Raw genomic sequence first — 14,840 nt, forward strand, 5'->3', positions numbered from 1 at the left:
CCCCCCCCAAGCCAAATGCCTCTGAGCACACAGCTGACAGGATTCTGCCACAGGGTTCTATTCTCTTTTTCTGAGTAGTATTCCTGTGAACGATTTCAGTATTGTGGGACGGATGACAAGGTGCCAGGGTCACAAAGGGGAGAGGTGCTGCCAGATGTGTGCATGGGGCACAGTGAACTCTGTCCAGCAGAGAATTTCTTCCCGGGAAAACCCAACTCAAGCAATGTGCTTGACTAACCGCACCAAGTCCTCGGTTATGAAGTCCTACCTCTTAATTCTTATACGGAAGGAGGAAGGAATAACATTTATATGCCAAGCATATCATATGTAATATCTCACCCAGTGCTCACAAAGAATACCTTAGCTATTTCCTGAGGCTTATAAAGGTGAACATTTCCAGCCAGCTCACACAAAGCTGGATTTGAACACAGGTCTGCTTGTCTCCATGCCTGTGCTTTGCTCAGGCCCTGTGACTTGACATTCAACATTATCTCAAAGGTCATAAAGCATGGCTGGATAGTGAAAGTATAGGAACCTTGGCCTGGCCAGGTCACAGGTGTCAGCGTTTTCAGTGATAAGACAATGAAGTGCCAAGAATAAATATGTCCTCAGTTAACCACACCATCTGTTTCTAACACCAGTCTCATAGATGTGTGTCAGATCCAAGATGATTTATGTGACTTTACTGATTTTGTTCACAAGGCCACTGGAGCTCACTTGAAGCATTGTAAAGTGGGTGAGAACATAATGACTAGTGGGCAGTAGACCAGGGATCTAAATGACAGAAGGCTTTGGGCAAGTCGTTTAACTTCTGCGGACTTCAGTGCCTAGTCTATAAAGTGAGAAAGTTAGACCTAGATGGTCTAAGGTCTCATCTTTTTAAAAATTTGGGAGGATGATTTTTAAAAATTGAGATATAATTCGCATATCATACAATTTGCCCATTTAAAGTGTACAATTCAGTGGTTTTAGTGTATTCATGGAGATGTGCAACCATCACCACAATCAATTTTAGGACATTTTCATCACATCAAAAAGAACCCCTACACCATTTAGCTATCACCCTCTGACCCCCTCATCCTCCTTAGGCCTAAGTAACCACGAATCTACTTTCTGTCTCTATAGATGTCCCTGTTCTGGACATGCCATAGAAATGCAATCATACACTGTGTGGCCTTTTCTGTCTGGCTTCTCTCATTTAGAGTAATGTTTTGGAGGTTCATCTGTGTCATAGCCTGAGTCAGTGCTTCATTATTGCATAACATTTCATTGTATGGCCACACCACGTTTTATCCACTCATCTGCTGATGGACACTTGGGCTGCTTCCACCTTTTGGCTGTTGTGAACAGTGCTGCCATGAACATTCATATACACATTTTCGTGTGAGCTTGTTTTCAATATATACCTAGAAAAATTGCTGCGTCAAATGGTAACTCCATGTTTAACTTTTTGGGGAACTGCCAGGCTGTTTTTCCAAAGTGGCTGCACCATATTACACTTCTACCAGCAGTGTACATGGGTTCCAGTTTGCCACATTCTCACCAATACTTGCTGCAACCTGAGTTTTTCATTACTGTATAGCAATCTTAGTGGGTGCAAAGTAGTATCTCATTGTGGTTTTGATTTGTATTTCCCTGATAGCTAATGATGCTGAATAACTTTTCATGTGCTTACTGGATATTTGCATAGCATTGGAAAAATGCCTATTCAAATCCTTTGCCCATTTTTAAATTAAGGGTGAGTGTTTTGACTTTTTACTTGTCAAGCTAGATGCTTACTCTAGGAGCTAAAGTTCAAGTAGAAGAAAAAATAAAATTATATACAGTTTGTGCAATTTATTGGAAATCTGTTTTAATTCTTTTGTAGGCCACTTATGTCAGTATTAGTCAATATGATGGTTGGAAACCTACATTCCCCTCTGGTACCTTCGTAGCATTTGGCGTCTCCCCAGAAATGAAGGCCTGAGATTCAAGCCAGATTCTAAGGAGAGAGGGACCATCAGGTGAGATTCTGGAAGATGGAAGCTTCCACAGGCACAGTTGCTTGGAACACATCTTATTGCATAAAACTGAGAGCTTAGAATAGGGTGGCACCTCAAAAAAATGGGCTTCTTTAGGGTCAGTGTTTTGGCTTTGGATCTTAAAATTTATTATTTTAAAAGTGACAATGTTTATGTTAAAAAATTTCAGATAGGACAGGCTGAATGGCTCAGTTCAAGCTCTGAGCAACAGGGTCACCGGTTGGATTCCCACATGGGCCAGTGAGCTGTGCCCGAGCTGAGCTGCCTGCTGAGCTGGTGAGAGCATGTGCTCTTAGCAGCAAGGTTGCCGGGTTCAACACCGGTATGGAATGGTGGGCTGTGCCCTCCGCGTCCCGCAACTAGGATTGAACACGGCACCTTGAGCTGAGCAGCAGCGAGCGGCTGACGGGAGGCCTGATGGCTCAGTGTGCAACAAGGTTGCCAGTGGACTACACACCCCCACAACTATTGGGTCGTTGGAAAAGTCATGACGTATTTTTCTATGTTTTTCGTTGCAAAAATGCGTCATGACTTTTCCGACGACCCAAAAGATTGAAAATGGCGACTGGACTTAGAGCTGAGCTTGTGCCTTCCACAACTAAGATTGAAGGACAACAACTTGACTTGGAGCTGATGGGTCCTGGAAAAACACAATGTTTCCCTTCCCCAATGTCCCAACACTGTTCCCCTCCCCAATTCCCCAATAAAATCTTAAAAAAAAAAAAAAGATTCCAATGGCATAAAAAAAAATTTTAGCTAGTACATAAGAGTATAAAGCAAAAAGTTAAACATCTTTCCTCCTTAACCCCTATTCCCTCCACTTAAGCTCTCCAGAGATATTCATTATTAGGGTTTTTTTTTTTGTGTATATGTGCAAGTATATATATATATCCTTGTTTGTTTACATACATTACATAATATAACTTACTGTTCTGGCAATTTATGTCCACTTAATATATCTTGGGAAAATGTTTTGGGTTTTTTATTTTATTTTATTGGGGAACAGTGTGTTTTCCCAGGACCCATCAGCTCCAGGTCAAGTAATTGTTTCAATCTAGTTGTGGAGGGCGCAGCTCAGCAGCCCATGTGGGGATCAAACCGGCAACCTTGGTGTTATGAGCACTGCGCTCTAACCAACTTAGCTAACTGGCTGCCCCAATAGAGATAAGTCTTTTAATGCCTCCATCATTTCGTATGGATTTCCGTAATTTATTTAGTCAGCCCCTACTGATGGACTTTAGTTTGTTTTTAGTGTTTTTACTATTTTGAATAAATTTGCAATGAATATTGTGCAGTGTCTTTGTTACTTTTGTGAGTGTATCCAGGGATAGATTCCTAACCTTTATAATTTTGATATATGCAGTATTGCCCAATTGTCCTCTAAAAATGTACGACTTACAATTGCCCTAATAGTGTCTTTCCATGGCCTGCCAAGACTGGGTTTAGCAACCCCTTTTTTCTTAGGGGGACGAGAGGTGGTGATGATCCAATAGGGAGAAATGATGTCTTGTTTTCATTTACTTTTCTTTTGTTTGGAGGGAGGTTGGGTATTTCATATTTTTATGGGTCATTTGTGTTTCTTTTTCTGTTAACTCCCTGTTTTATTCTTGTTTAGTATTTCTATAGGGTTGTCTCTTACCACTTTAGAAAAGCTTTTTGTACTTCAAGGAAATTTTTCTAGTGTTTTGTGGTTTCACTGTTTATATGAAACTTTTTGATCCATCAGGTTTAATGTGAGTGTTAGGAGTAAAGGCAGGGGTCCAGGGCGCCAAACCGTCAGCTCAAATCCAGATGGCCAGCCATTGTCCTGCTGCTATTTATTGAATTCTTCCTCTTTCTAGCCATTCATTTAAAATGCCTCTGTGTGTATTAGATTCTAATATGTGTTTGGGTCCATTTCCAGTCTCTCTAATCTTTCTTTAGTACTAAATTGCTTTGATGGGTGTATTGTTTGGTTTTTTAAATTTGTTTTTCAAACTTTTTAATATCTAATAGGGCTTTGGCAGTTTACCAGTTTAAATCAGGTCTAGGGAAAAGCATGCTATGTGGACAGAGGAAGGGTCTGGGAGTCAAACAGACCAGGATTTGATCCCAGATGTCCAGTTTGTCTGCTTTGCAGCTTTGGACACATTGTTCCACTTTACTGGTGCTTTGGTTTTACTGTCCTTCAGTTTGTTGTTGTTTTTTTTAAATTGGGGAATTGGGGGAGGGGAACAGTGTTGGGGAACTGGGAAGGGGGAATTGGGAAGGGGGACCAGTTGGTGTTCTTCAATCTTAGTTGTGGAGGGCGCCAGTTGCTATTTGGCTGCCCATCGGCAGCTCGCGGCTTCTAAGCTCAAGGTGCTGTGTTACAATCTTAGTTGCTGGTGGGTGTAGCCACCATCCCATGCCAGCTCACGCTCTATCCACTGAGCCATCCGGGCAGCAGCTCAGCTCAAGATGCCAAGTTCAGTCTTAGTTGTGGATGGGCGTAGCCCACCATCGAACAGGCAGTCTTGTTAGGAGCATGTGCTCTCACCAGTTGAGCCATCCTGCCACCTGTTGGCAGCTTAGCAGCAGCTCAGCTTGGGCGCAGTGTCTCTGGCCCATGTGGGAATAGAACTGGCAGCCCTCTTGTGCAGAACTCACGCTCTTAAGATAACTCTTAACCAACTGAGCCACTCGGCTGGCCCTGTGCTTCAGTTTTTTTACCTTTAAAATGGGATGACAATTGAAATGGATGCTGCTGCCAGGAAAGGCCCCAGCTGTTGGTAGGCATGTGCTGGATGTGGTGGTTCCTTGCTGAACCATAGGGCATCACCCTGGGCCTGAGCTGTAGAGGACCGGGGTGAGGTATCCATAAGACCAAAGGGACATGTCCCTGCCATCCCCAATCCTCCAGGTGCAGGCATTCCCTGCCCAGTCAGCACTGAGTCCATTACCAGGGCCTGCCCAGCCCTCTCTCTCACCTGCTTTTCAGAGGGAGAGCTGGCTCTGTAGGTGGGAAGGGAGGCCAAAGAGTGGGTGGATGGGTCATGGACAGAACATAGACGTTTGGCTTGGGGCATCCACACCTGTGCATATGGGTCCCTCACTATATAGAACAGAGTGGGGCAGGTAGGAATAGAAGGGGGAGGTCAGGGGCTCCATCTGTGCTCTTGTCCTGAACCTCTCCAATATGAGGATGGGCCTGCTTCCTTTCTCCTTTCTCTCATGATGATAGATTCATGGGAGCAGGGAGGTGTATTCATGTGTTCAACAAGCAGATATTGGGGACTAACTGGAGGCCTTATTTTCCTAGGGCTGTCATAATAAAATCCCGTAAATAAGGTGGCTTAAAACAGCACAAATTTATTGTCTCACAATTCTGGAGGCTAGAAGTCCAAAATCAAGGTGTCAGCAGGGCTGTGTTTTCTCTGCAGGCTCCAGGGGAGAATCTGTTCCATGCCTTTCTCTTAGCTTCTGGTGTGGCCAGCAATCCCTCGTGTTCCTTGGCTTGTAGACACATCAATCTGTGCCTCCAATGTCACATGACTTTCTTTCTGTCTTCACATGATGTTCTTTCCTCTTCTTATGAGGATACCTGTCATATTGGATCAGGACCTACCCTAATGACCTTGTCTTAATTTGATACATCTGTAAGAACCCTATATCCAAATATGGTCACATCACAGGTACCAGGGGTTAGGACATGAACAAATCTTCTTAGGGGACCCATAACACTGGGAACTCTGATGGCATGAACTGGAACTCTCTGTGTGACTGTGGGATCAGGTGACGCTGAGCCAGTCCTGTGGGGTACCTGGACAGGTATGGGTAGTGATGGGGCAAAGGGTTGGACCTGGAAGGGCTCGTGCCTTGCCACTGGGCAGTTTCTAATGTAGGGCATCAGTGCTGACTCTCCCTTCCCCTTGCCCAACAAGTGACTTGGAGTAGGCAGTCACATGTGGCTCTGATTTCTGCTAGCGATAAAATTAGGAGGGAGGACTGGACTTTTAGAAGTCAAAGGGACCCCAGGGACTGCTAATCCAGACACTTAACAAATGGGAGGCTGAGGCAGTGCCATGAAGCGCTTTGTGTTCTGGTTGGGTACTGGTGTGGAAGCTGTGGGCTATAGGCTGTGGGCTGTGGGCTGTGGCTCCAGTTGGTGGGGGTGGCCGTGGCCACTGAGTCTGTCATCAACCCCGATCCCCACTGACAGCCTGGGGCAGGCTCTCCTTCAGGCCACCACCTCCTACTGAAAGTGCTCTTTTCCCAGATGGGTGTTTTGTCTGGAGCTGCCTGGTGGAGGGGGCGGAGGGGGCCTGTGCCATCGCTGTTTCAATTCAGACTCTGGGTCCCATGGTCCTGGGGCCTGTCAGGGCCTGTGGAGCCCATGCGGGCTGGCTCTCCTCTGCAGCCCCCCACAGCCTCTCCTGGGCTGCAGTGTTTGCCACCTGCTTCATCTGTTACCCTCTGTCATTGGTTTTGCATGCTCTCAAAACTCAGGAAGTTTCTCCTCTGTTGAAGACTCTCTCCTGTTTTCTTTGCAGTTTTGGTAAAGGTTGTGGGGTGTTGGGGTGTGAGTGTGTGTGCGCACGTGTGTGTGTGTGTGTGTGTGTGTGTGTGTGTGTTCGCAAAACTTGCTTCCTCTCTGGGGCACTGTGCTGCCTTTCATTGTTTAATGGATTCTTGAGTAAGTGCTTGATGGGCACATTTTCTGTTCCCATGCCCAGAAAGTCTCTTTCTTATTCCTAGGCCTCCTGGAATAGACAGTGGCGTGCCTGCCAGACTTCATGCCATAGAGCTAGCCCTTTCCTTACATAGCTGGTCCCAGGCAGCAACACCCTGGGGCTCCAGCCGCAATTTACAGCTAAGGCCAGGGCAGAGGGTGCCAGCGTGGCACCCGTGGGCTCAAACTCTTAGTGGCCAGTGTTTTTCTGCCAACAGTGTGTGTGGAACAGGTAAACTGTCAGGAGTAGAGGAAATGCTGAGGAGGTTTGGGTCTCCACCGTCACCTATTGGACTTCTCATTCATTCCAAAAATGGACTGAGCATCTGGAATGTGTCAAACACTGTGCTAGGCATCAGAGGAAGCAGTGGTGAATTAGAGGAAGGCCTGGCCTCCTCAGAGGTTCCATATGAACTCTGGTGCTGTGGTCCGTGATAGGGAAGTACCAGGTGCTCTAAGAATATAGAGCTGGAACCTAGGAAGGGATCTGGGAAAACCTGCTTCCTACTGAGACTGGCTGGGTGGGTGGGGGTGCTGGAAACTCCTGAAGGTGAGGAGGGAGCCAAGGCAGGAGGGGCTAAGTGGCAGGAGATAAGCACTTGGTTGGCCACCCTCAGTGCTTATCTCAGCCATATTCATTGTTGGGGTCCCTCTGTCCCACAACACAGATATCCAGGAGGGCAGAGACTATCTGTGGATCTCAGTACCTGGCAGAGTGTCAGTGCTCAGAAAACATTTGAACGAATGAACTTGATGGCGTTTTGTTTAGATCTTGAGGCTACTGGGGAGCACTGCAGGAGTTTAAGTTGGGGCTAACCTGGTTAGCTTCGTGCTTTTGGAAGATCATGTAGGCTACTGTGGGAAAACAAAGAAGTGAACAGCATACCTGGGGAGCTTCCTCTGGTTGCTGGCTGAAGGGGAGTCAGAGAGATTTGAACCTGGTGCCTGAAATGGAGGGGAGCACATGCAAAGACCAAAGAGTAGCAGCAAGGAGCTGAGAAGGACCGCTTGCTGACAGATAATGGGGACCCAGTCCTACAACCACAAGGACTGAATCCTTCCAACAACAGGAATGAGCTTGGAAGAGGACCCTAAGCACCAGATGAGATCACAGCAGGTTGAAACTTTGATTATAGCCTTGGAAAGCGCTGAGCGGAGAACCTGCCACGCCACCCTGGATTTCCGATCTGCAGACCTGTGAGAGGATAAATGGATATTTGTTGCCTTACAGCCGATCCCACGACCACCCCCTCTGCATTAGCCTCATACCCTGTAGTCGAGAGAGTGTCTCGGAAAACTGAGGCCGGATGGAATGATATCTGTAAAGCTCTCTCAGGGGGCATCTCGGAAAACTGAGACCTGATGGAATGATATCAGTTGTCTCACCTGGGAGGACATGTAACAGAGTGTCCTGGGGCTGTGCAGTGATGTACGAAGACATAGCATTTGTTGGAGTACAAAGGGGTCAGGTAATGGGAACAAGCCTTAAGGCACCCACGTATACACGGTTAATGATTCACCATTCTGCAGTTTGCTTCTTTGAAGATTCTCAATAAAAGCCTTGCATTGACCCGATTCGGGGCTCAGTCTCTCTTAGGCTGAGTCCCTTTGTCTTGCTCTCAAATCTGACTTCTGTCTCTTGTTCTTATTCAAGCTGCGTCGCCCCTCTCGTGTGCCATTTGCCCTTGCCACGCAGGCCGTGACAGATATTGTTCTAAGGCACTAAGTATGTTATAGCAGCAGTAGAAAACGAACATGCCAATTTCTGGATGCATTCATTGAATTGAAAACAAAGATGGACAGAAGGTCAGGACAGCCTGGCAGAGAAAAGAGGTCCAGGAAGACTTGGAGTGGGCGAGGACCAAATGCACAGAAAGCAGGTGCTGGATAATTGTTGGCCACTGTGGTCATGGCTGGAACTGCAGGGAGACCTGGATCCCAGATGTGGTGGAGACCTGCAGCGGGCCTTTGCCTCCTGACACTGAGCCTATCCCAGAGTCATTGATTTCGATTAAGTGTGATGGGATGGAGAAAGAGGTGACATTGTCACTGCCCAATTCCCACCTCAGCCCCTGGGGCTGGGGTCTGTCAGGCAGCCGGTCTTAACTCTCTCGGGGCCAGGTACATCCACCCTATGGAGCAGTGAGGAATGAATAGAAGTCAACTGTGGCCGGCTCTGGCTTGTGAACTTTTTAGGACTATGCTGTTGACAGCTGGTTTCTTGCTTTGTCTTTGGAGAGGGCAGGGAGGTCATGGTCCTACTCCTAGAATGTGAGAACTGGAAGCGTCTTTAGGACCCATCTACTCCCCCTTGACCTGTAACAGAGGAAAATGATGAGGTTTGGAGAGGCAGGGACTTGCCCTGACCATAGAGCAAACCAGCTGGGGATGGAGAGGGGTAAGATTCTGGGAGCAACAGGTCGTTCCTTTTGCTCCTTCTCCACAGACCCCAAAACTGCCAGGAAGTGACAGGGATCTGAAGCTGCTCAGCTTCTGTCTGTGCCTCATTTTCTACACATGAGAAAGAGGAATCTATTTTTCTCTTTCTCCATGAGGGACAAAGCAGAGACCAGCCAGGCTAGAGTAAAGCAGACTGGATGGGAAACTGAGTTGAGAGTGTTTGGGCTTCATTGGGGGACTGTGGGTGTCAGCGTCCATTTTGTTACCAGTCCAAAGTCTGTGTGCCCAGCGCTTTGAAAGGTCAAAACGTCAGAGTTTGGAGTAAGGAAAGATTTATTGTTCGAGAAGATACCAACCAAGAATATGGAAGTCCCAGTGGTTTCTGAAATCCATCTTAATAAAGTACAGAGTTCAGGCCTTTTATGTCAAGGGAAGGGGAACTCGGAGGAGCAAGAGGTGAATGACCACTGCAGACATCTGGGCGCCAGCAGGGTTCCAAGGAAGATTGTGCTAGTTGATGTGAGTCAGGTCACAAGGTTCCTGCAAATTTTTGATAAACAATGCATATTTCCCTTATCTCCTCAAGTTCCAAGCAGAATTCCTCTAATGATTAGCATGTCTGTATGCAAAACTAAGGAGAAATTATTAGCCTGAAGGCCATGGGAACAACACAGGCTTGAACAAGATGGAATCAGAGAGGCTGAGCATTTCACTCTGTTACAATTCGATTAGGATCAGGGATTGGCAAATGTTTTCTGTTAATGGCCAGATAATAAATATTCTAGGCTTGCATGCTATATAATCTCTGTTGCAACCCTTCAACTCTCCTGTGTAACACACAAACCACCGTGGACAATGTATAAACAAATGGACATGGCTGTGTTTCAATAAAAATTTATTTATAAAAACAGGCAACAGGGGCCGGCTGAGTGGTGCGATGGTTAAGAACTGGCTTGGGACGCCAGAGGACCCCGGTTCAGATCCCACATATGAGGGCCAGTAACACTGCCCTCCACAGCTAAGATGCTGAACCAACAGCTCAACCTGGAGCTGGGCTGCCATGAGTCGCCTGCGAGACGGTGTAGGGTACAGCCCCTGTGGCAGTGGGTTGCCATGGGCTACCATATGTAGCCAGCAGCCAGCGTGAGCAGCCAGCAGCCGCAGTGAGCGGCCGTCCAGAAGTCGGCGACTGATGTGCCTCACCCGGGAAGAGCGCAATGATGGTGCCAACTTGGGCCAGTGAAGCAATGTCCTCCACAACTAGACTGAAGAACAAAAGGACAGCAACTTGTCTGTTCTTCTTCCCCCAATTCCCCAGCGCTGTTCCCATCCCCCCAATTCCCCAATAAAAATCTTAAAAGAAAACAAACAAACAAAAAAACAGGCAACAGGCTGGATTTGGCCCATGGGTCGAAGTTCACGGTAGTTGGTTGATTTGGATGGTGGTGGTGGCTTCCACTATCCTCATCAATACCATTATTTGGAGCCTAACCGTGGAAGGTCTTGGATGCCTAAAGCACTTGCTGGTAACACAGAGTCCTTACGAGATTTAAAAAAATAGTAATGTGATCTCAGTTTTTAAATATTTTCATTAAGTAATATACTGACATGGTTCAAAATTACACCAAAAAGTTATAGAGAAAGTGTCCCTCCCATTCATTTTAGCTACCCATTTTTCTAAACAGAAACAATCAAAGAGACCCATTTCCTGCACTGCCTCCCAAAGATAGTCAATATCTATCCATATATACATAAATGCTATTGCCACCCCCCCGCCCCTTATACTATGCACAACATTCTGTATCTTGCTGTTTTCAGTAAAAGATTGTTCCTATACAATTTTAGTGTTTTTATTCAGATAGCATTAACAAATTAATTTCTCAAATGTCTAGGGAGGTTTGACATCTTCATGATTTTGAATCTTTCTAGTCAGGAATGCAATAGGCCTTTCCATTTGCTCAGATCTTTTGTGTGCTCAAGTATTTCATGTTTTCTTTCTCTTTATCTTGAATATTTCTTGTTGAATGTATTCTTAGGTGTAGGTCTTTTCTGCTTTTATATATTCTGATTATTGTTGACATATACAAAAGCCATCTCAATGAATTCTCTTACAGTTTGCAATAATGTTTTGGTTGATTCTCTTTGGATTTCTTTGGGTATATAATCATATTATCTGCAAATAATATTTCACCTACTACTTTCCTGTTTTTATACTTCTTATTTCTTTCTCTTGTTCAATTGCATTGGTGGTCCTCCAGAAAAAGTTAAATAGTAAATGGAAGAAGATGACTTTGTATTGTTTCTTACTTTAATGACAGTGCTTCTGGAAGATGACCTTTGGGCTATTTTTATAAACATTCATCTTATTCTGTTTTGTCAAGAATATTTACTAAAAATATATGTTGAAATTTATCAAATGTTCTGTTACTATATTGGGTTGTCAGAAAAGTCATAATGTATTTTTTCTGTTTTTCATTGCAAAAATGCGTCATGACTTTTCCGACAACCCAATACATTGATAAGACTTCTTTTCTCATTTTATCTGTTAATATGGTGCATTATATTAGGAGTTCCTGATATTAAACCATCCTTGCTTTTCTGTAATAATAATGGCTTGGTTATGATTTAAAATGATTATTAATGTGTGGTTAGATGCTGTTTGCTTATACTTTGTAACATTCTTGCATTAATACTCACAACTGAACTCAGTCTGTACTGGGTGTGTTAAGTGTGATGTCTGAGATGAACTCCAAGCAGAGGTGTGCAAGAGGTCATGGGACCTGTGCATCTGGAGCTCAGGGGAAAGAGCCAGAATGAGGAGAGAATTCCATGAGTTGTTTGCATACAGGTGGTATTTCATACCTGGAGACTGGATGAGATCACCAGGGGCTGAATGCGTTGAGTGAAGAGGAGGACTGAGTCCTGGGGTGCTTCCACATACTCTAGACAGCCTCTGAGGAGGAACCAGCAAAAGAATTGGAAAATTATTTGGCAATAAAGAGGAATGAGGTACTGATCCCAACTATTATATAATATGGATGAACTTTGAAAACATTATGTTGGACACAAAGGCCATATATAGTATGATTCCATTTATATGACATGCCCAGAATAGGCAAATCTATAGAGACAGAAAGTAGATTAGTGGTTACAGGGGCTGGAGGGAGGGTGGGGATGGGAATGACTGCTAATGAGTAAGGGTTTTTGGTTTTTTAAAATTAGTTTCTGGTGTACAAAACAATGTAATAGTTAGACATTTATACCTCTCACAAAGTGATAACCCCCCTCCCCAATCTCCTACCTCTCTAATCTCCTACTTCTCTGACATCATATATAGCTGTTACAATTCCATTGACTCTATTCCCTATACTGTACTCCACATCCCGTGACTATATATACAATATATTTAATTATAGTTGACATTCAGTATTATTCAGCTTCAGCTTCAGGTATACAGCACAGTGGTCAGGCATCTAAGGGTTTCTTTTTAGGTGATGCAAATGTTCTAAACTCAGATTGTGGTGACAACTCTGTGAATATGCTAAAGCCATTGAACTGCACACTTTAAGTGGGTGGATTTTATGGTTTGTCAGTTATATCTCAGTAAAAACGTGTGTGTGGTGGGGAACCAGAAGTGTCCAGAATGTAGAAGAAAAATCCGGTGACTGACATGATGAAGCTGGTCCACCCTGGGTCAGGGCTTCCCTCCCTACCTGGTGGGAGGCCAGTTCTCACCTTTTTGGCAATGTGGAGGAACAGTAATTGGGGGCAAGAGTACTTGTTGGCAACAAGTTCAATTCTTGTACATCATTCTCCATTGCTGGAAGTACTGACCTGGCAGCCAGAAAAAAGGGTCAATGTTAGGAGTGTCAACGAAAAACATCCAGTCTAAGAGAAAGCTTATAAGAGTTTATTTGAGCCAAGCTGACTACAATTGCCGGGAAGCAAAGTCTCAATGGATTGAGAAAATGCTCTGGAAAATGGCCGTTTTCCAACTTATTTTATACATTAGAATCAAAGGAGGAGGGTTACATGAAATCCACTGGTTGTAGATTAAGGGGGTGGGAGAAAGCAAAGCGGGAGGAAATCTCTGGGATTGGATAAAAAGTAAAATGGAGAGACACACACTTGTTTTACATTGGTGGATACAGCATAATTAATAGCATTTTACAGCACGGGTAGAGATGGTATTTGGGGAACAAGATAACAATGAGGGATTTTGTAGTTTTCTGCTCTGGCTGATGGGCTGTGCTCCCTGGGGGGTCTGGAAAAACAGATTACTCTGACATTGCAAGGGTATGTTATCTTAGATGCAAAAAAGATGACAGACAGGCTGAAGGTAAAGATTGACCTTTGTCAAGGAAGCTACAGGCCAAGGATGTGACTTCCCGCCATGGCCCACCTTAGGAATTTCTATGTTCACGCCATCCTCTGTGGTTGTTTTCAGCCTCCTAAGCTTGTCAGGTTTAACACGTGGCCCCTTTTCCTTCCACAGGACAACTAGGTGAGGTGGGCAGAGGTATGCCTGCAAGGAGGCTCTGATGAGTCAGGGAGTGGGCAGGATTAAGGTGTGGGATGTCGGAATTGATGAGGTTTACATCATGGAGGTCGAGAGTTAAGAAAGGAATGGTCCTGGAAATCTGGCCCACGCTTCACTAGGCCAGTTGGAAGTATTTGTTAGGACCCCTGCGTGTGTAAAGGGCTGCCCCAGGCTGGCCCTGCCGGGCAATTGGTTCATACCTGGAGGGTGAGCCGTGAATACGCGCAGATGGCCCAGTATGTGTGCCGGAAGTGGCAGACAAGGTTGTGAGCTGGAGGGCGCTGCCGCAGTGACAGGGATGTCATCTTGCAGGAATCAGCATTTGGTGATGAAAGAGGGGAGGCTATTCCAGGCAGAGGAAGGTTTGCGCTGCCATCCAGATGCCACTGATGTGGGGCTCCAGCCAGTGGAGTCGGAGATTGCTGAGGATGCTGGGAAAAGGCGACTGGTGGAGGTGCCACCGGAGGAGATACTGAGTCAGGTGAGGGGGCTCGTTGGTCAGATGATGCAACCGTAAGTGTGAAGCGCAGGACACTGGTAACAAGTGAATAAGTGACCAGCTTGTGGCCTGTGCTGGGTTTTCACTCTCTTTACACCCATTTAAGTGCTGGCCCGATTTTCAAGTGAATACAATTGAGGCCCAAAAAGAGGAAATGGCTGGTCGGCCGAGTGATTCAGTTGGTTAAGAGCCCAAGCTCTGAGCAACAGGGTCGACGGTTCGATTCCCACATGGGCCAGTGAGCTGCGCAGGAGCTGAGCTGCCGCTGAGCTGCCAACAGGTGGGAGGATGGCTCAGCTGGGGAGAGCATGCGCTCCTAATGACAGGGTTTCCATTTCGACTCCCACATTGAATGGTGGGCTACGCCCACCCACAACTAAGATTAAACATGGCACCTTGAACTGAGCAGCCACAAGCTGCTGTCGGGCAGCCAGATGGTGACTGGACTTGGAGCTGAGCTAGCTGCCCCCTCTACAACTAAGATTGAAGGACAACAACTTGGCTGTTCCCCTTCCCCAATTCCCCAATAAAATCTTTTTAAAGAAAAGGGGAAATGGGGCCGGCCGAGTGGCGCGATGGTTAAGAACTGGTTTGGGACGCCAGAGGGCCCCGGTTCGGATCCCACATATGAGGGCCAGTGACACTGCCCTCCACAGCTAAGATGCTGAACAACAGCTCAACCTGGAGCTG

The sequence above is a fragment of the Hipposideros armiger genome, unplaced genomic scaffold (assembly GCF_001890085.2).
Source record: "Hipposideros armiger isolate ML-2016 unplaced genomic scaffold, ASM189008v1 scaffold_242, whole genome shotgun sequence".
Classification (NCBI taxonomy): Eukaryota; Metazoa; Chordata; class Mammalia; order Chiroptera; family Hipposideridae; genus Hipposideros; species Hipposideros armiger.